Source organism: Equus caballus, chromosome 5, assembly GCF_041296265.1.
Source record: "Equus caballus isolate H_3958 breed thoroughbred chromosome 5, TB-T2T, whole genome shotgun sequence".
Taxonomy (NCBI): domain Eukaryota; kingdom Metazoa; phylum Chordata; class Mammalia; order Perissodactyla; family Equidae; genus Equus; species Equus caballus.
This window is the reverse complement of record NC_091688.1, coordinates 82,273,753-82,295,689: the sequence shown is the minus strand read 5'-3', so window position 1 is coordinate 82,295,689 and position 21,937 is coordinate 82,273,753. Positions and strand designations below refer to the sequence as shown.

The 21,937-nt window shown below is 45.3% G+C and overlaps 1 long non-coding RNA gene across 1 annotated transcript; it reads right to left on the bottom strand.

The window, feature by feature from the left end:
* Positions 1–2,524: 2,524 nt before the first annotated feature.
* LOC111773599 (uncharacterized) lies at positions 2,525–6,853 on the bottom strand. The gene is made up of 3 exons (XR_002808240.2): positions 6,510–6,853; positions 4,122–4,289; positions 2,525–3,936 (listed from the first exon to the last, which is right to left on the bottom strand). It is a non-coding gene; the product is annotated as an uncharacterized lncRNA (long non-coding RNA).
* Between the last annotated feature and the right edge of the window lie 15,084 nt (positions 6,854–21,937).

Here is a 21,937-nt window from a genome sequence, read left to right as displayed (position 1 = left end):
ACGATCACTTCCTGACTTGCTGGGCTGCATCAACCTTCTGGCCTTGCCTCCATTTGATCCCTTTGGCCTCTGCTGAACCTTGGGACTTAAGGCCCCCAGCTCAGGGCTCCTCTCACCACTGCCAATGACCTGTTTGTTCCCAGCTCCCCGGGACTGGTCTGCTTATCATGTCTCTAATCCCTGTGGTTGGAGCTGTGAAGAAAAAGCTTCTGGGCAAGATGCCACTAGCAAGCCTGTCTCCCTAGGAACAGACCCCTTTTCTCTCTAGTCGTTCAGAAACCTACCCCTCCTCTCACAGCTGTGTGAAAAGAAGCCAAATGCCCATTCTTAATGTGTGACGACTGAGGCTCACATGCAGACTGCTGTTATCTCAGCAGGAGAGCAATTTGCAACCATTTAAAACCCGTTCTCTCTTCCCCTCTCCTCAGTGTATGCTTACACACACCCTAGTCCATATTTATTAGTGCAGATGGTGAGATGCTCGTCATTGAAAGGCCTGAGAGCACAGAGCGAAATGGATTTTTGGCCTCACTCTGGCCTTATAAACAAGAAGGCTTGAATGATTTTAGGTTCCTGATTCTTGCCTCAAAAGAGCACAGTTTGCTTCTCTCCAAACACAAGAGGTTGTAAATTGGTAATTCATCTCAACCAAAGGCCACATGATGAGCAATTGTAGAAGCATTTTTTTCCTTGTTGTGCAAAGGAGGAACCTGACATCTGAGTGTGGGTTCCAGCTGGTACTTGCCTTCTACCATTCGCAGCCTGAAGGCACCGTCATGGCCAGCCCTGGGCTCCCCGACCTCCTCCTGCCTTTCACCTGCGTCCCACCAGGGCCATTGCCAGGGGAGAAGTCAGCTCAGCATTTCTACGTGACTCTTTCTTTCTTTTTTTTTCAGCTAAAAAATAAATCAGTTCTAATAAAAACATTTATACTATATTCTTTATTGTCAGCTAATCCTGCCTGAACTCATTAAATGGCAGTGTGTGGGTTATTTGCTGTCAGTGAAATTATCAAAGGCATTTTTCAGCTGGGGCACCAGGAAAACATATGCTTCAATGCCAACTAAAACAATAATGAGGAAATGTTATGATCAGTCTTGACCAGATGACCCTGCCCATTTTAGGTTAGTTCTTAATTTCAGCACGAGGGTCATCCTGTGAATTCTTACAATAAGTCACTGCTCACCACTCACATGAAAAAGATGTGACTTATTAGAAAACTCGCTGTACTCATTGCAGTTAATGAGATGTGGAAAGCTTTGTAATTTGATTTGCTGGGCCATATGCTGTAAAGGGATACTGCTGATTTCATTCCTGCGTATTTCATTTAAGCAGTATGCAATACCTTCTTCATATGGCTACTTACATAATAAAAATTAACTTGGAGTATAAAAAATACACCATTGCAGGGTTTATTACTTGGTGTGGTTCAGCTTCAAGTGTTTTTCATGGAAACATCTGTAAGTAATGTGCGCGGGTCTAACTTTAAATCCCGCCAAATATTTTCCGTTTAACATTTGGTTTAACTGACAAGCTTGCAGAGGTGGCGTTTGGAGTTGTCGGTAACAGATATGTACGGTATTCCTAAGGCTATAGCCTTTTTTTAAAAAATGGAAGATAACAGTAACGCAAAACTTGGGTTTTTGACCTTTTTTACATTTCAGTGGATACAAATAGCAGTTCAGAATGTAGCCCTGTCTCTTGAAGACCCAGCTGCCATTTAATCTATCACCCCCTAAAAATAGTTACCTTGGTTGTGACTTTTGTTTCAACATCTGTGAGCAAGGACACCTGTGGCAGATTCGGGAAGGCTGACAGGAGCCTGTCCCTACTCTGGAGACAGGGAAGGAGGAAGGGCTAAGCAGAACAGAAAGTCTGAGAAATAGGCCAGCACACAGGGACGTCAGCCTGGGGGAAGCTAGAAAAATTACGTCTTTTCTATTTTCCCACTGTCTAAAAAGATTCTTGCCTAACTCTGATGGGACGCTCAGGTCCCCTAAGGATGCCTGGACCATCTAAGGGTCTGGTCAGAAGCTGATCTGTAAAACTATAAATCAGAACCTTTCTGGGGCACTTCAAGGCCAAGTGGTTAAGTTCCAGCCCTCCTCTTGGGAGGCCCTGTCCATTCGGATCCTGGCTGTGGACCTATACACGGCTCATCAAGCTGTGCTGTGGTGGCATCCCACATAGAAGAACTGGAAGGACTTACAACTAGCATATACAAGTATGTACTGGGGCTTTGGGGAAGAAAAAACAAAGAAAAAGGAAGATATTGGCAACAGATGTTAGCACAGGGCCAATCTTCCTCACCAAAAAAAAAAAAAAGAGAGAGAGAGAGGGAGAAAAAGTACACTCAAAGAAAAAAAGAAAAAAGAATCTTTCCTTCGCTCAATGGAGTTACCAGATAAAATGGAAACTTCTGGATTAATTTGAATTTCAGATAAATAACAAGTATCTTTTTAGTATAAATATGTCCCATGGCGCCCTGTAGCCAGGGTCAGAAGATTTTGCTGACTCCATTCCATTCATGGCCACAGAAGATTTATTTCAGGTTGTTTGATTTGGGGGCTGACGACTTGCAACAGCTCGAACCGGCGCAGCAGCGGCCATCGCACTACCCACCTCGGGCCGGGGGCCGGGGCCGGCTCTGCTTCTGAACCTGCGCCGCATTCCCGCCCGGCATTCCCGCCCGGCTGCGCGGGAACGCTGACTCAGCTCCAGGGCCGCCACTTGGCGGGGACCCCCGGAAACATAAGTAAACTGTTTCCATGACTGACTCTGAAATCAAACGGTGTGTGGGAAGAGAAACTGGAGGGGGAAGTTCCACAACAAATGGAGAGGTGTGGAGTGAAACCTCAGGGAAACTGTTGGTTTTGCTTCAAGGGAATTGAATTGTGAAATTTGCAGTTGCGAAATTTCACTCAGTTGATTCTTGTGAGAACAGAAGTTTGTTTTAATTGTCAATTAAAGTGAATGGTGCCTGGGTCCCTGGGATCTGGGGAACCTTGGGTGCGGGAGTGGGGACCGGTATGCGTCCGATGACAGGGCCGGCCGCTGGGGGTCAGGATAAGCTTGCAGAGCGTCCCTGTGGCATCTGAACTTTATCCGGAGACCCGGCACTCCCGAAGAAGCCAAGGGGCCTGCCGCCTGAGAAGTTGATGAAAGATGCACCTTAGGGGTCCGGGAGCCGCCGGCCTCCCTGGGGGGTCCCTTGGCTGCCCTTATTTGTAAGGCAAATCTAGGCCCGCACCCGCCGTGCTCGACTGTCGGGTACTAAATTGCCTCTATGAGAGTCAAGCAGGCTTGCCGATGACAACACTCTGATAACAAAAGAAGTGTGGCCTCGTTGAAGATTTTACGTAAAAGGAAATGATTCATTTGAATTCAGAAGGAGTATTAAAACAAGGCAGAAAGAGCCAGGCCCTGGATTTGCTGCCTTATGGCTTGTTTCTTAGAACTTGTTTAAGAAAAAAAATAAAAAGGAAAAACTACCTCAAATATCCACCCCGGGTTTAATTCTCGTTTGCTGCTGCTGTTTTCTTCAGCTCAAGGTTGCCGTCTTGTTAACCCTAGGCTGCAGGCGCAGGAAGTTAGATTCCTCTCACTGAGGGATTAACCACCGAGTTTGAAATGTTTGAAAGAAAAAGTCTTCAGTGGTTTAAGAGCTTCACTAAGACTCTTTAAGAAGAGAATCAAAATTGCCCCTATTTAAGAGCTTTGGAGATCCATACTAGTGCCTTTCTTTTGCCAAGACGGCCACTTCTTCATTCTATGTGTCCTTAATGCTTAGAAATGCTGGGATTCTTGTCAATCCCCAAACAGTCTGACAGTCCACTGTATGATTTTTCGCCAAGCCCAGTTTTTCGTTAAAGCCTCCCATTTCTGTTCCTTTTGGTGATGGTGCAGTGAAGAAAGAGGTGGCATCTTTCTCAGGACCTGAGTGAGAGAGAGAGAGAGACGCCTGGTGTCTTTCGACTGGGCCCAAGTGTTGGTGGCAGGGCTGTTCGGACGGCGGGAGCGATGTTCAAGGGCCCTTTGACAAGCTGCTACTGGGTTTTGAGATGACCTGCTTTGAACATCCATTTATTCACTTATTCAACCCACACTTTTTAAGTACTCACTGAGTCTGGTGCAGTGCCAGGTGTGAGGGACACCAGGTGTAGTAACACAGAGTCCTGGTGTCACCTTCCAGGAGTTTGCAGTCTGGTGGGGAAGCAGACAATGTGAAGAGAGACAGAAGGCCTTCTGCTGTGTTGGAAACGGCACCCATCTTGTCCTCTCTTTTTCATCTAGAAGATGAGAAAAAATCCAGGTTGGTCAACATGGGTTAACAAACAAGTGGCATGTCAGCAGTAACAACCAAAGTCCAGTTTAATTTGCCAGTGGCAAGTATCCATCCTTGCTGGCCGACTCCTCCCTTTTTGAGGGGTCCCTCTATTCTCCCAGGGACCCAAAGTGCCCTTTGAAGCCACGCCTTCTGCCTGCAAACCAATAGGATAAAACGAGGATGGGGCAGAGAGCAAGCTGGTCACTTGCACTGACTTTATAACCAGCTGTTGAATGGCTTGACATGGCTTTTCTGTGAGAGTGGGGCAACCATTCTTTTTCTTCTGGAAGGAGGAGAAGCCAGAAGTTTATTTAATCTTTTCTAGGCAACTTATTTTATTGCATTTTTAATTTCCTCTCTTGCATTAACATGACCCTTTTCACTGGCTTCCCACGCCTGGTGCTTAATTACTTATCATTAGCTATGTACACGGGGGCCTTGCTGCATATTTATAAATGTGATCATTAGTACATGGAAAGACAAAGGCTTCTTTAAGACTGTCATTAGTTATTCTGTTTTCATGGAAATGTTCATTAGGAGAAACTACCCACCTGGTTAAATAATTATAATTAAGAATTGGTAATCTCCTTTGCATTTTTAACTTGATCTTCCGTCTGTTTGTATGAAGCTGAACAAGCCTTATTTGGTCAGTGTTCTATCTTTCATTTTCACAAGAATTGTCTACAGATACAGAATCTTTGTTTCTAACCTCTAGGTGGTGGCTCATTTACGGCCTGATGGGTATAATTTTTATAATGCTGGAGTTATCTCCACACCCATTAACCAGGAACAGCGGGTCAGTGATGGAGCGAAGGACCTCTGGTTGGTTTTAGTTTCTGGACTTCTGTCAGTGTTGCACACTGGACCCCAGGCTTCCAACCAAACTCTGCAAAGGGTCTCCTTTGGCTCCTCAACCACAGAGACGCCAGGCTGGGTGGCCACTGGCCACTGTTCCTTTGGGTGTGCCAAGCAAGACGAGTGGCAGTCTGATGGCGTGTGTGTTTGTGAGTCAGCATCCGACTCTTTATGTGTTTTTGACTCAGGGTAACCACAGCAGTGTTACAGCCATGGCCCTGCCAATGCCTAGGCTAATAGAGTCCATGAGGAGCCTTCGAATTGCTAGCAAATGGCCATGAGGCCCATACATGGTTACGTGTCAGCTGAGCTGAAACAAATGAGGTGACAGAAACACAAGAAAGGAAGCCTGGTCATGCTGCTGCCCACTCCCCTCTGCCCAGACTGGTCCTCGGCGAGCCGCCACCCTGGACTGATGAGAATACGCCAGTGATAAACCACAACTGTGGGAAACGCTGGGTGGGGGCCTAAATATCATCTGTAAACAATTAGGCAGCCACTGCTCATTCAGTGCCGTTTTGAGAAGCTAAGGAAGTCTGCAATCAGTTATATCTCCAATTACCATAAAAATATATTAGCCATTCATTCATTTATTAATGATTCATCAGTTAACCACACATAATGAGCAAATAATTAGCAGTGCTGTACGGTTGCCAAAATTGAAGAAGTGTTGGCATTTTAAAGATGAAAGGTTGCATTTATGCAAAAGTCTGGTGATGATAAAGTTAATATGGAAGATAATTATAAAAGTGGCAGTCCTATATTACAGGCTGAGGTACCACAAAACTTGCCTAATTGAACCGAAATTAATATTCTCCCAAAGTCTGCGTGTTGCCACACACGAACTGCTGGATTCCTCTCGAAGATCTCCCTTCAGTAAGGTGTGCTACACAATACAAGTTAATAAAATGCCAGACAGCTAGACTGTGTTCTTTGTCTGCTGGTTCAGGGCCTCGTGGAAAACAATAAATTGCATTCATGTCAGCTGAGGCCCATCCCTTTGCTAATTACCGTTTGGTGCTGAAATGACTTCTGTGAAATTGGGAGCATGAGGAAACATACAGCCATACAAGGGAGGCTTTTCAGAGTTTTGCAGTAAATGTGAGATAGGCCTCCGGCACACAGATGTTAAAACAGTGAATTCCCCCACAGATTACACTAATGGAAACCCTGTCAGGGTAAGTCAAATCCGGGTCTGTGGTCAAAATCTAATTAAGGTTTCTGTACTTAAAAAGAATATGAATGCCTGGGGGTGGCGATGAATGTATAAGAAACTCGCTTGTTTGTAAAATTGTTAGCATGAATAGTAAGAACCCGGGGGCGTTACCTGCGCCGGAACACCTGTTTTCTGAGTTGCTCTCTGCTTTGCTGAATGGATCAGGGCGGGTTATTTCAGAGGTCAGCGAACTCGGCTCAGGCCGCGGTGGCCTCCCATCCTTGCGGCCTGGGATGAGGCATGGTTTGAGGTCACGGATGAAAAAGGATCCTCAGAAGTCGCCCTGGAATCCCAGAGGATGCTTTGCTTTGCCACATGAAAACCACCCCAGATGATCCTGCCCAACTGCCTGGCGCCACTGAGGAAATAGTTCTTGCCGAGGGTGTGGGACCGGGCAAATCTCCCCTCGTGGGGAAACAAAGGGTCGTCTGCTTGGGCGGCGCGCCCTCCAGCCCGAGGGACTGCCTCCCGGAACAGCTGCAGCGTGCAGGCGCGGCCCTGCTTCTAATAGAGGAAATGAATTTATAATGCTGCAGTCTCTTCATTTTCACCACGCACAAATTTCCCCTTAAATACTTAAAAACAGCACCCAGAGCTGGATATACCTTAAATTTCGAATAAATGAAATCTTAATCCAGTCTGTTGCTGTGTCTGAGTTGTTATTAAAGAAATAAATTTGAAACAGCAAGTGGTTTGAGAATTTTTGAATTTAATTATTTAAATCTACTTAGGGTAACTCTCACGCGCTATTTCAGTTTCCCATTGAGAACATGAATTCTGGGAAAGGTATCCCACGCAGGGCCCTGGAAATATTAACTTTCATGTACAACTGTGGGCTCAGGCGTAGACAGACTGTGCCACCCTCCTCCCCCGAAAAGCAGAAGAAAGAAACTCTGAGATTCTTTTTTTTCCCTGTAAATTTCAGCCAAGTGATACAGGACATATTTTTCAAAGAGTGAGAGGAGCCAAGTCCTCTTCCTTTGACTTTTCCCGGCCCTCTTCGGATGCGCTCTTTGTGGGTCATCATTTGAAGCTCTTTAGAGAGCAGTAGGTTTATATAACCGTTCACTGAGCAACGTTAGGGCACAAAAGGTAAACAGAAATTATAACCTGTGTAATTGAAACGGCCAGCAACTTAAGTTAGGGTGTGTTCTGGCCTGATGAGTGTCTGGGCTCTGATTTTTGACATTTGTGAAAATAGACCTTCCACTGTGACTGTCCCAAGGACAATGTTCCAGACCTGGGATGGAGCAACGGGCCTTTGGTGCTGCTTCAGTCCTTAGGCTGGGAGAGAGTCTGCTTTCAGGACTGGGGCTGGGCCAGCACTGCCTTAGTTCTGAGAAGGAAGATTACCTTCTAGATCTTAGCAATTCAACTTTTTAATGGCATCGACGTTGGGATGTGGGAAGCGGAGAAGGTTCAAGATTTGGGCACACACTTGTGACTTTCTCTCTTTCTCCCGCTCGCTAGGATTTTGGTATGGCACAGGACAGGTTTGTCTTGGACCCTCTGAGAGGGGTCCTGTGAAGAATCTGGCTGGAGTGTGGTTTCACCCCCACAGTGCGACCCTGAGGCCTGAGTCAGAGAGAAGCCCGGTGTCCAATTTATTCCTGTTTCCTGCTGGCCATGTGATAGCAGTTGGGACTTCGTTATTAAATCTGAACTGCCAAATGGAACTTTCCCACACCCACTCCAGCCTAACAGGAGGATATTGACTTGGAGTGATTTCTAGATCCAAAATTCTATTTTTCTGCTCAATATAAAAGTCTTTATAGAAGCCAAAATCTTTAAGAAAAAGGAAAATCTTAGTGTGGGGCCCAGCCTTAGCCTCAGCTTTGTCCCTTAATAAGTGCAAACAGCAATGGAAACTGCATAATTCACAGCGTTCAGGGGATGAGTGAATGTTTTACGGTCTAAAGGAGCAGACAGAAGAGCACTAGACTGGGGGTGGGAGGGGGGGTTCCACAGGAAGTAAGGTCCAGTGGTCAGCAATGGCTTAGAAGTCAAGAGTTTCTGGGTTTATGTTTTTAGTAACAGTAGTACAGACTTATGGCTAATTCTGGGTATTTAATTTCTAAAAATCTACAGTCATTTATAGAATGGCTCTCCTTTTCCAGGTGCAGTGCTGGGCCCGAGGACTTCAGAGAGGATAAGTCGTGGTTCCTGCTCTGGGGAGGCTCTCATTGCTGCCGGGGGAGCAGCCACTCGAACAGCATGAACCCGGCTCCATGTGGCCAAATTTCTGCATCCCTACAATGCCCAGCATGTAGGAGCCCAATAATGCTTGTTCAATGAATGGATCTTAAAAGGGGGGGGGGGGTGATGCTGCCTGTCTCTCTAAGGAGTGATTGTGTGAGTTAGAAAGTTAACATTAATAACTGATTTTATGCCTCTGCACGTTATATAAGTACAAATTATTAAACACCATCCTAATAAACTAGGGTCCTAAACAGCCAATTTCATTCTCTTATGAAGTTGGTGACATTTAGGTTCTTTTGTTGGGCAGATGGTGTCATATTGCACCTGTTGGAAAAGTAGGCATTTTGGGAAGGGACATTAAATCAGAACTAATTATAATATGGCAAAACACTGGGCTTCTTAATAAGTGTGTTTGTATTGTTTCCCAGGAAGTGACACAGCTGACCTAGACCTAAATTATTATTATTTTTTCTAACACTGTAACACTTTGAATTGGAGCTTCTGAAATTAAAAGACCGTCATTTCTTAAAGCTCTACTCCACATTTCTTCTTCATTTCTGGTTTTCTCTTTCACGCTCTGGATTGGCTTTTAATCCCAATGTGTTCTCAGCCTTCTTTCTCTTCCACATGTCTCTCTCCTTTGTGTCTGTCTCTCCTTGTCATTCTCTCCTCCCTGTCTCCATTTTCTTCCTTTTCCCTCTCTTTCCAAGAAGTTCCGTATCTCAGGGATGCCCCTCACACCACTTCTGAGCCTGCTGTACTATGGTCTGCTGGAGTCTCCAAAGTAGCTTTCCTACCTGGATTTCTTTCTTTTTTTTTGAGGAAGATTAGCCCTGAGCTAACTGCTGCCAAACCTCCTCTTTTTGCTGAGGAAGGCTGGCCCTGAGCTAACATCCGTACCCATCTTCCTCTACTTTGTATGTGGGACGCCTACCATAGCATGGCTTTTGCCAAGCAGTGCCGTGTCTGCACCTGGCATCCAAACTGGCAAACCCCGGTCTGCCAAGAAGTGGAGCGTGCGAACTTAACCGCTGCGTCACCAGGCCGGCCCCTCTACCTGGATTTCTAAGTTTCCATAACCCACTCCCCTCCAGGCTGGCTTCCCCACCGCCCGGCAAATGCCATGTTTGTTTCTTGGGCCTTTGCTCCTGTTAATATCCCACCTGGATGCTGTCTCTTCCTGTTGCACCTTTCTGATCTCCATGTATCTATCGACCATGTCCTCTTTGAAACTATTCTTTTTTGTTTCCTTGATCTTCATCTTTTCTAAGCTTCTCCCGCCCACAATTTAGCAACTCTTTCTGTTGTGTCCTCTAGTTTAGTCTTAGCTTCCCCCATAAACCCCAAGCTTCGTATAATTACAAGAAGTTGTGGTGCTTATCATGTACCAAGCTCTGTATTAAGGTGCATCACTTTATTATTTCATTTAATCTTCGTGACAACACTATGAGGTATGCGTTATTGTTATTTCCATTTTATAAATCAGGAAAGTAAGCCCCAGAAAGCATGACCACTTCCCCAAGGTCGTACAGCTAATAAGAGTTAGAGCTGGGTTCTACAGTAGTCGCTACGCTGTACCATGCACATGCACATGCAGCCCTCTCTGCTAATTGCCTCTGCTTAAGTGAGCCTCTTCACCGAACGTCACACTCCTTTGCTGGGGCAGCTTGCATCCAAAGACTGGTTTTTGGGGGTGTAAACGTCTGTCTACCTCACTCCAACTTGGAACAACTCCTCAGTGCAAACCAGCTTCAGAGCTCTCCGTGCGGGTGGCTGAGGCCGTTGTTGTGACTACATCATAACCCAACTTCTCCCTTAGCTCAATCTTCTTTCCTTTCCTTTGATTTCCCTTCTACAAATAGTGATCCTCAAGAGCACGCACTAATAAATTTCCTGTACACAAACCTCGGACTCAAAATCTAGTTCTCAGAGAATATAACCTAAACAGTTGGTACTAAGAATGGTCTAAGAAAGGTGATGCTAAGATGGGATTCTGGAGCTTGATCACCTGTTATTACCCACTGGTGATGAGGACGCCATCTTTACGGGTAGGTGGAGCAGTGATAGATCCTGGCGCAAGGTAGCAGTAGTGAACTGGGATACTGGAAGGGAATGTACTAGTGGGTGAATGTATCAGGTATTTGAGAAATATGGGGAAATAGTAACTATGAGAACAATGGCATTGGATGGCTATTGCTGAGGGCAAATAATGCTTTGGAAAAAGACAGTAATTAACCAGCAATTAAAGACTTGGCATGAAAACCAGAAGGCCTCACTGATTCGGTGTAAAGTGAGCCTCATCTCCCATAGTTAGAGGGCAGAAAAAGTCAAAGATCAGGCCTAGAATTTAGTCATAAATTAGTGGAGTTCCGGGGAGGGTTGAATGCTCATCCTAGGTAGGTGTGCTGTGCGAGGCCAGGGTTCTGAAGGGGAAAGGGCAGGACCTTGAGATAAGAGAGAGTGACGCCTGAGCTGGTGCACTTAAACATCTCAAGTCTCCAAGTTCCTCTAAACCTTCTGGGCCTGCAGAAGTGCCTCGCTTGTCTAGGTTAAAGGCTAATCCTACTTCTCTGTGGCTTAAAGAAGATGCAGAGGGCTCTGCCTTGCAAGACACATGTGTCTCCCTCCCTTGAAGATCTGCCTCCGTGTTCTCTCTCTTGGCAGCCAGACTAATAAATAGGGTTAAGTCAAACACTACCAGCTGGGGAAGTGCCAGGCCTGCTGGGGGAGGAAAGGTGCTATACCTTGAAGGAATGGCAGGATCTAGCCAACGAGTGCTGACAGGATCTAGGACATTATGTAAATGCCTGGGTTCTGGGAGTACTGGATCAAAGTGGGTAGAATATAAAGTTATATATGGGAGCTCTCTCCTGGGATACAGGACATCTGGCAAGCATCCTGGGATGCTGCGAATATTCTGCTAGGATGGCTCTCAAAAACTTGGAGAAAGTAATAGGTCACATAAAATGAAATAGAAATGAACTGCCATGACAGTTGGTGGGAGAAAGGATGAAAAGGCCCAGAGAAATGGGCATGACAGAGTGGAAGTATCACATGAGGTCAGAAATTGCACCAAATAACTATGTTCAGTGGCAGGGTCCAGAGGATAGACTACATACATTTTGAAAAGTAGCTCCTGGTATGCCGTGGATGATTATTAGTCATCAAATGATTATGAAGCTAGAAGTGTCTATCATGAACTGTTTTCTGTTAGACCCAAGAAGTCATGAGGTTGTTGGGTGAGCTCAAAGGTAATTCATTACAAGAAGAAAGGGGTGCATTCAGGATTTGACATGAGCAGGGCCAGAGGGCACAAGTAAACTGCATGATCAGGTGGCCCAGACTCCATGTCATCATCCACCACCATTGCACTGCTCTCCCTCAGTGCACACCTGTGACTGCATGGGGGTCCCTTATGATGGGTTGATGGAGAATGTAAACGGCTGAGCTTGGTTCATGAATGTGTTGGTCTGGTATGTGGCTGCAAGCCAAAAATGGACTGGTGCTGGACTAAAGCCCTACTGAGGGGTGACCTTGAATTCACCATTTAGTGGAAATCCTCCCTGAGTATAGCTTCAAATGGCATACCTGCTCATCTACTATGTGGGGAAAGAAAATATATATAAACTCATAGGCAACATCAAATGGCTTGGCTGAATGGTCAGGAGCCAGAAGGAAGAAGATTGGAAGACAAGGAGGTCTAGGGAAGAGGCATTTCTGTGGGAATGGGCAGGCATTAAGTGTGAAGATCTTTGTATCATAGGTTAACATCCACCAGAGAGCATCCAACATAGAAGAGGCATTCAACAAGAAGAACATAGAATGATGAGGACAGTTGACATCGACCAACCACTGCCATGGATCACTCCAGTGCTGGCACAGTGGGTGCGTAAATGGAGCAGCTATGGTGGCAGGGTTGGAGGCAGGGTTGGGTCCACAGCATGGCTTCCACTTACCAAACTAATGTAGCTGTTTCTGCTGCCAAATATTTAATCTTTCAGCAACAGAGAACACTTCCCAATATGGCAGTATCTTTTGAGATTGCCAATCAGCCACTTGGTGGCAAGTTAGCTACATCGCTAGAGGAGGCAATAATTCATTTTAACTTGAAAATGTGGTATTACAGAGTTTGCCTTTCCTGCCTGTAGAGCCTCAGCATATGTAACTATTTATATCTTGGGGCTTAGAGTCTTTGATTCATTGACAGCGATCCCACATCACATCATGTCACAGTGAGGGACCCACTTTTTGGCAAGGAAGGTGCACCAGAGGGCCTTGGGATCTACTCATCCTGTCTCATATAGCACTAAGTAGAAGAAGCTAGTCTACTGGAGTGATAGAATGGTATATTGAAGGCCAAGCTGGAGCACCAGCTTGGGGATAGCATCTGTGAGGATCAGGTGCTATCCTTTAAGGTGTATTATACATTCTAAATCAATGACCATTACGTGGAGCTGTGCCCCACTAGGAAGAACACATGTGTCTGTAAACCAAAGAGTGAAGGTGGGTGTGGCTCTGCTTACCATTACTCCCAGTAACCCACTTGGGGAATTGGTATTTCCCTTCTCCACAACTCTGGGCTCTGCAAACTTAGAGATTTTGGTTTCCAAAGGGAGAACGCTTCCATCAAGGGACACAGTAACAGTTCCACTGAACTCTAATTCACGACTACTGGCTGGTCACTTTGGACTCCATGTACCAAGGGATCACCATTTTAGCAGCAGGATTTGACCCTGACCAAGAAGAGGTAAGGCTGTTCTTACACAATGGGGGCTGGGAGACCTATATTTACCACTTAAGTGAACCATTTGGGTGTCTTTAGGTATTTTCTTACCCAATTTTGATGATAAATGGACAAACGCAGCAACCATGGCCTGAGAAGAGGCTCAGGGACTCAGATCCCTCAAGGATAAGAGCCTGGGTTATTTGATTAGGTAAGCCACCCAGACCAGAAGAAATGCTACTTGAGGATGAAGGGAATCTAAAATGGTCATTAGAAGAAGGAGATAATGATATCAGTTGCAATCTTGAAGCCAACTGCAGGTATAGTTTGCCCCAGCTACAGAAGTAGGGGCTGTGTCTGCAGGGCTGGGGCTGGTGGAGATAGATACTGCTACTCTTCGGGGCTCAGTTTCTTTGTGTTTCAGGCTGCCTGACTGGCTCAAAATGAGTCCTTTCATTTCTGATACACTAGGTTAGGCTATTGGAGGGCATTTGCCATCCCTCCGTAGCCTTTTCATATTATCTGAGGCCTAGTATTCACCCATTGAACATTTATTATACTTCTACTCTCTTAGCCTTTGTCCTTGGTATAGGGAGTAAGAAAATGAATAGGGGAAATAAGACATAGCTCTTGCCCTTAAGAAACTCACAGCTGAATGGAGGAAAGAGATACTTAACCAAACTATTATCAATACCATTGTAAGTGGAGTGGTAGAGATGAGCGTACAGGAAAGGTGCCTTATCCAGTCTGGTTGTCAGAGAGGAAGGACGGTAATGCAAAGTTTCCAGGAGGAGTTGATGCCTGAACTTTCATCTTGAAGAATAAGAAAAAGAAGATCAGGGTGCAGTGGAAGAATATTTCAGGCAGAGCAAAGGTACAGGGTGAAAAACCAGCATGGCTGGATGTTGCTGGAGCAGAGAGGACCAGGTCAGGGAAAGAAGGGGTCAGAAAATGAAGGCTCTTACACTCCAGGCTGAGGAGCAACAACTGTATCCTGTGGATGATGCGGAGCCACTGACAGAGTTTCTGTGGGGAGTGGAGTTCTAATGTGTCCTTCAGTATTTTCTCTTTGGTCTCCTGCTTGCCTCCGCCACTCTTAGTTCCCTAAAATGCCACTGCTTGAGGTCTTTTGGTCACCGTACAGGACACCTTACAAAAGCATTTTACACCAGCAGCAGATCTCAGTTCTGGCAGATAGCAGCAAATCTGGCTGCTCAAAAGACATCCTTGAGGTTACTCCCTCTTTGTAGGCTTCGTGGCTTTGGAGTTGCCGATGCATTTTAGCTTTTCTCTATTCTGAAAATTGTCCCAATTCCCCCCAAATTATTTAAAACAGCAATGCCCAAAGGCACAGGAGGGGAAGTCAGTGATTGATTATGGGCCCAGAGCTCCAGGAGAGCATTGGTTCTCTGAGATAGCCACCCAGAAGCTCCTGCGCATTGTTAGTGCTTGGAAAGGCTTCATTGGTGTGGGCTACTTTGCCGAGTCAGTGAAACTTACTGATGATCATTCTGAAGACAGAGAACCCACATGAGGCTACCATCCAATCCTAGTTACAAAACCCAAGATTTCAGCATCCCAAGGGAGCTTAAAGAAGGCGATGAACTCTAATGATCAGACAATACTGTATCCAGTGATGAACTAATAGGTGAAACAGAAAAGTCAAGAAAGATCATCATATGTGAGGAAACAGGAGGAGGCACGTGAACTACTTTGGCAACAAGCTCCTGACCAAGTTGAAAGTCAACACTGAATTCCAGGTACAGCTCTGTGTTCTATGTAGATGAACTCAGATATGAGGTAGGAGTCACCTTAGGCTTCTTGGTTATTTTATTCACTAATAACCATTGAAAACACAAAATGATGCACTGGAATAACCAACAATCAGATTAAGATCTACAGCCAGTCTACCAGCATGAGAACCCTGCTTGTTTGCAGAAGTGTGGTTAGTATTGCGAAGTTATGTCGCTAAGATGTCCCAGTTGGGCCAGCTATTCTAAGTGAGGGATCCATAAATCCTCCAAGAACTGAACAGTTTGTATCCTGGGTCAGCACTTGGTCTTCCCTCATTTCCCATCTAGTTCACATAAATCTAATGCCAAATTTGTTCTAACATAGTCCAAGGTGTCAACTTACATCCTACACACAGAGACTCAGAGCTGCTGTGATGGTCTCCTACTGAAAATCAAATTTGAAACCAGGCATTATAATTGAGAGACGCAGGGTACCCTTTAGAAGTCAGACAAAAGTTTAATACAAAGCAAAGACTGTATAAGGCAACAACAAAAGGTGAGTGTTACACCCCAAACTGTGGGACCATCCTTTTGCGAGTAGTTTTTTTGTGAGCAAAACACCTGGTATAAATCAAATGTGGGGGAAGCTTTAAAAGTGGTTTCCTTTTAACCTATTAAAACCACTATTAAATTTAATTCAGATGTTGTAGATCTGCATAAAAATGGTCAGATTTCCAAATGGGTGGAAGGACTGAGAGTTAAAAGTTTTCTGGGGGTCTCGAGGTTTCTAACCATGTCTCTGTCCCCTCCTTCACTCAGTTGCTGCTCCCTCCCCTGCAAGGGCCCTTTTCAGTCCCTAGTAAATGGGATTCTTTAAGCCTACTGTAACTTCCATCCTGTTTCCATTAGAAGCCGCGTGGTTCCCACAGTGATTCACTTGGTTGTCCTGCCCAGAAGGGAACAAAGTACAGACATCAGCTGCCACTGATTCTTGTTGAGCTGGGCTGAAAGATTGGCCAAAAGGGGAAGTGAGTGCCGCTTGGTTCCTCAAAGGCATTAGAGTGAAAGAAGCATGCCTTCTTGGTGGAGAGAAGGACACTTTAAACAAAGTGATCACATTGGACCCAGAGGGACTTTTTGGCTCCAAATCGGATGGATTGATTTCATCCGTTTTTGAGTTACAGAAAAAGAGGTAGAGATGTGGAGTTTCCAGACCCAATTCTGCTACCAACTTTAGGGCCCGGGTGTCCTTACCTGAAGCGTGGTAGGATGATGAAATGATCTCTGAGTTTCCTTTCACCTTGAAAAGTTCATGAAAAAGATTCACAAACGGCCACCCTGAATGGCAATCCTGCTACTGTATGTTTTCTTTAAGTGGAGTCTCAAATCCATTCAATATGAAGCAGATTAGTAATGGGAACCAGAAACTCTAAAGAGGCCACCCTCATATGCAGGGAATTTGCTGTCTTGCCTTGTGTATTTGTGTTTATTTCTGCCGGCTCCTAGGTGGGGGTCGATTCTAACATTTATATGAATCCAAGCGGAGGGAGAAGTTTTCTCTCTCATCTCTCCTTCCCAAACAATCCAGCTTAGTTCATCATCTTGTGTTGACATTACTTATGAATGCTAATGAGCTCATAAATGCTAATTAATAACTCCATGTGCTTCTATTTACTGATAAATATAGGGATCCAGGTGCAGTGTAGACCTGGCCCCAAACGCAGTACATGTCTCCGTCTCTGAGCTGAGAACATGGGTGGGATGAGTCCTGCAGAGCTGCCACAGTCGGGGGCCTGGCATGCCTTTTAATACACATGGGAGCTATAATTAAACTCTTACAAAAGCATCATCTTTTGATTTCTCACTGAGAAAAGAAACCAGGGTCAAATCCAGCAAATAGAAGAAGGATTAGGTTGGACTCCCAATCTTTGAGGAGAGGTCAAAGATCAGCAGAGGACAGGAAACCCCTAGGCTTGTCGCCTTCGCACAGAGCAGGGCAGGCACCTCAAAGGGGCAGTGTGGAGAGCTCTGCCAGGCTGGACAGAAAGAAGGTCAGTGGGCGTTGGGGAGGTGCAAGGCCAGCGCCTCTGTTCTCCCACAGGGGACCTGCCTCTGCCTCCTCCCCAGGTAGGGGAGCTCTGTCCAGCCGGGGAGCTCTGTCCAGCCAGGAGCTCAGCCTGCCAGAAACCAGGCCTCCCTAGAAATGCTGATTAAACATGGGCTTGTCTTTGGAAGACCCTGAACTTTCCTCAGCAAACAAGTTGAGGCCTGACCTTGGTTCTAATGATCACATTACTTGGAACTTACCAAACTCTTACTACGCACCAGGCTTCAGCACTGAATTCCTCACAGCAATGCTATTGTGTAGTTATTTATTACTGCCCCCATTTGAACACTTGGTAAACTGAGGCAGAAGTGTTATGTAACTTGGCCAAGGTCACACAGCTAGAAAGTAGCAATGCTGGGATTCGAACATAGCTGTCGCCTTGAATGAAGCCCCTCTCTACATTGCTGCCTTAGGGGCAGCTCCCAGTGCTACTGCAGACTTGGTGCTGGGGCCCTTCCTGCTCAGGCGGCTCTATGATGTCAGTAGCCCTGCTTCTTCGAGGTCGTTCATCCCCTGCCTTTTCAGGACCAATTTTCCTCCCTGCCTGGAGAGCCAGGGCTTGGATCCAATTCCTCTTTCCAGCTGCAATTGCCTCTGAGCCCTCAAAGCCCCTCCTGACTTGGAAATCACCCTTTCCCCCACTGGTGCTCTCCATTTTCTCCTCTCAGGGCCCAACTCCATCCCTTAGAAGCACTGAACTAGCCCTGTTTTTAAAGTCACTGTTAAGTCAACTTAGGATCGACCCCCCAGCCCCAGCCCCCCTCGGGGAGAGAGCTGTGGCTCCAGGGAGCCGAGCTGAAGGTGAGCACTCACATCTGTGTTAGACCCAGGCTGGGAAGCAGGGCGAGCTATTGCTTTTGGATGAGCTTCCCAGGAGAGGAGGAACTTTTCTTTGTAAAGAAAGAGAGGAGCTTTTTAAACCCTGTGCTCTTTTTCAAAGAGGCTTTATGGGTGGCAAGGCACAGCCACCATGTGAGGATAAAGCTGGAGAGGCAGAGAAAGAGTTGCTAACTCTATGCCAATGCAACGTGCTTTTTAAGGGTGGGGTTCTGGAGGCAGGAGGGGTGGTTGCCCTCTGCTCCCATCTTCTTGGGTGCGATGAACACACGGGTACCTGGCACCTCTGCTGCTGCTCTCTTGGGCGGCTCGACTGCCTCCCTCCCGGACCCTTGCTTTGGGTGATGCTGGCGGGAGAATGGGCCCAGGGCCGTGTCTGCCAGCCCCAAATGCCAGCAGCTGCACAACCCTGGGGTAATTGCTCATATCTGTTTCTTCTCTTTTCCAGGCTTCGGAGAGTGTTCCAGGAACGGACTTTCCACAGTATGATGACCTGCAAAAGCAGCCCTTCCATTTACATTTCAAACTCCAAGTCAGCCGTATCAAAGTCTGAACCAGGGCTGTGGAGGATAATGGGTCAAAGGCAATTAGCAGCCCCGAGAGCTGCACGTTGCAGTCTGATTTATTTTTTTGCCCATCAGATTCCAAGAATCCCAGTGCTTAAAAGCAACTAAACAATCGCTCTATTGTACTGAAATAAAGCCCAGTTAATTCAAAAATCAATTGCACCACCAGGTGGGGCACACTCTGGCCCCAAACAGATGGGGTCGAAAACTCCCCCAAAATGCAGTCTTGTTAAATTAAAAACTTGATCCAGGAATGGAACAAATAGGGAGCCATGAATGGAAGGGAGTCAGGTCCACTCAGGCGAATTCTTTCTTCTCCCACTCCTTTTCCTCCCGTTAAAAAAGAAAAATTCCCCATTCCGCTTTCATCAGCCTCAGCATCTATGCAGAGACGCAGCCATCACCCTCTGCCGCTCAGTGTGTTACTTTAATTAGTCTGAAAATTGAAGGGCAACTCTGGGCCACTGTGGATGATTATGAAAATACATGTGCATCCCATCCCATGCAATCCCCTCATTTAATTAACAGTCTTGTAAACTATATGGCTCACTTTAAGGCGGTCTCGAGGTATAACAAGTCCGTTTAAATATCCACTTAATACTTAACAGGATGTGAGGGACACACTATAGCATACGCTCCCTTCTCAAGTTTCACTGTCTGAAATTTTTCAAAGCTGACCCAAGTCAACCCGAAAAATGTTTAACACCCTGGGCTTGAACACAAGAAACTCTGTGATGAACAGACATTCAATTACATTTTTTAAAAGTGAGAGGCATTTTTGTAAAATAGCGACTCTGGAAACTAATTGGCAGCCGCGGAACTTGTGAGCGAAGGCCAAATCTTGTGGGGAACTTTTACTACAGTAACACGACTCAAAGAAAATGTGAATAAAAGGCATCTTTGTTTCCCAGTCAAATTAGCTGATTAAGAAATAAAACATCTTAGCGTGTTTTTAAATGTAGAATTAATTATTTGTATGAAAAAAATGAAAGCCAGGTTGTATGAATTCCACTGTGTGTGAATTGAGTGGGGCAGAAAGAGGGATCCTTGTGGATCCATGTCTTAGGTCATTAAGCAAAACTAAATATTAAGAACTCTGGTTATTGGGGAAAAATCTCATTCAGATCACATGTTGTGCTGCCCATTTTGACTTTCAAAGTCCAGATTAGTTACGGTGCATGTGAACAATGCGATTCAGAACAAGAACACTGCTTTGTATAGGCGGAGTCCTGACACTTGAGTGGAAGAAGAAAACACATCTCGATAGAGGGGAAAGCCAGCACCTGTGAGAACACAGGCCTTTTGCTCCTAAGGAACCCAGGAACGAGCCACAGAAAGAATTTGAACAGGCCGCTCTTTATTTTGCTAGTGGGTGAATTTGGAACTCATGAAAACAAGAAAACCTAAGTTACTCGTTAGACAGAAAAGAAGTGGGCAGGTGACCCTTGACATCTCAGGCCCCCTTGTCTCAGCCCAAGCCCTTTGGCCCTGACCTCTTAACATTCCAATATCCTGAAGCCAGGCCCTGCCTGAGCCAAGGCTGCAAATTATCTTTGAGATGTGGATAAACATCCACCAGATCAGTGATTTTCAAGCACTGATCACCTGCATCAGGATTACCTGGAGATCGTTCAAAAATATGGATTCCTGAGATCCAGGAATTACTGGTCTGGAGAAGGCCGGGGCCTAGGATTCTGGAAGGATGCTAAAGTTTGAGAATCACTGTATTAGTGTCTACTTAGAGACCCAGAGAGTAAATTTAGCTAAATTTCTTTAATGGGTCCCCTTTAGTGAAAGGCATTTACTAAAATGTGAAAGCCTGTCCACAAATCCTTGATTAAACAAAAAAAAGTCCTCTAGCCATTTTCTTCGTTTCTCACGGCATCTCTTCACAGAGGGAGTATAGGAATGCTTTGTCCTTTAAAACAAGTTCAGTGAGTACTTGAAAAGTCATTTGGCAAGAGATGAGGGATGAGACAAAGGAGGAAGATTAATGACGAACAGAATCAGAGTCCTTGCTAAAATAAAAATGGATTCACACCCAACTTCTTATGAAGGATAAGACATATGGCAGCTCATGTGGGAAGCGAGCGTGTTTAGTAGAAAGAGGTCCTGCTGCAGAGCTGTGTGATATAGGGTACAGCTTTCTCAGCCAAAAACAGAACATCACATGCTTGGGGAGATGCACCATCTCTCTGATGCGATGAGAGGCTGACTTTCTAGAACTTGAGCAAACTCTGCCTGAATGGCTTTTAATAAAGTTAAATAAGTTTCTCAGAGTCAAGATGGGCAGGTTTGGGGGTTTTGATCTTGGTTTTGCTCTTATCTTCGGGTGTGGCCTGACAGCCCATCATTTTCTGTTTATGGAAGCCACTGATAGTTTAAAGTTCCTCATTTATAAAATGTGGAACTCACAGTCCTGCATCAGTTCTAAGAACTGATAGAAATTGTCTGAGTTTCAGCTACAAACTATGGATGCATTATTCTTCTCCATCCTCTTTTGGGCTTTTTAGTGTTTTCACCAGGAAAATGCCAAGACACACCCGGAAGCTGTTTTTGTTTTGTTGTGTTTTGTTTTAGGGAAGAAGGGCAATCATTTGTACTTTGTCATGTTACGCACCAACCTTAAAGTAGCAAGTGCTCAATAGACTTCAGGATTCCATTTCTAGGACTCATTCAAAATTATGAACACGTAGATATACAGATATCTATGATTTACAAATGTGGCTCTCATTATGCTTACGGTAGCAACGACAAGAGTTCCGTTTTAGTGCATGGAAAATTGCTGCTTAATAAGAACTTTCCCAAACCCATGTCCCCTTTGAGATAAAAATTTCCACACTAAGTTTCATCGCCCTACTAGAATTTCTTTTGGAATGTTTGTGCTAAATTCCTTTCTCCCTGACTGAAGTATACAGCACAAAATCCAGCTAAGATTTAAAAAGTAATTCATTGAAACGCACAGATATATAGGATAACTTGGGAGAGGCGGTGGGTGGGGGGAGGCAGAGGAGAGTTGGGGAAATGAATTAAACTCCCCAATAATTAAGAAGTGATTTACTAGGCACATTCAGAATTTGGTCTGCCTGAACAGTGGGGTAGTGTATAACTTCATTATATGCCACGGGCAACCCCAGCAACTCGGTTTTGCTGCAAGAAGCTTTTTCTTTTTGGTATTTCCTGACTTGGTATGTGCAGTTGTGAACTTAATTAACACACTAGTGATTTTGCACCCTCAGGGAAAAATGGTAAATTTTGTAAAATGTAAATAACAGAAAAAAAAGAAAGTTTCTTTCGTTCCTGCTCATAGTAGTCTTTATTCCCCGTCTCGTGTATTATGCATCAGGAAAACATGAAAGGCACATAAAGCTTTA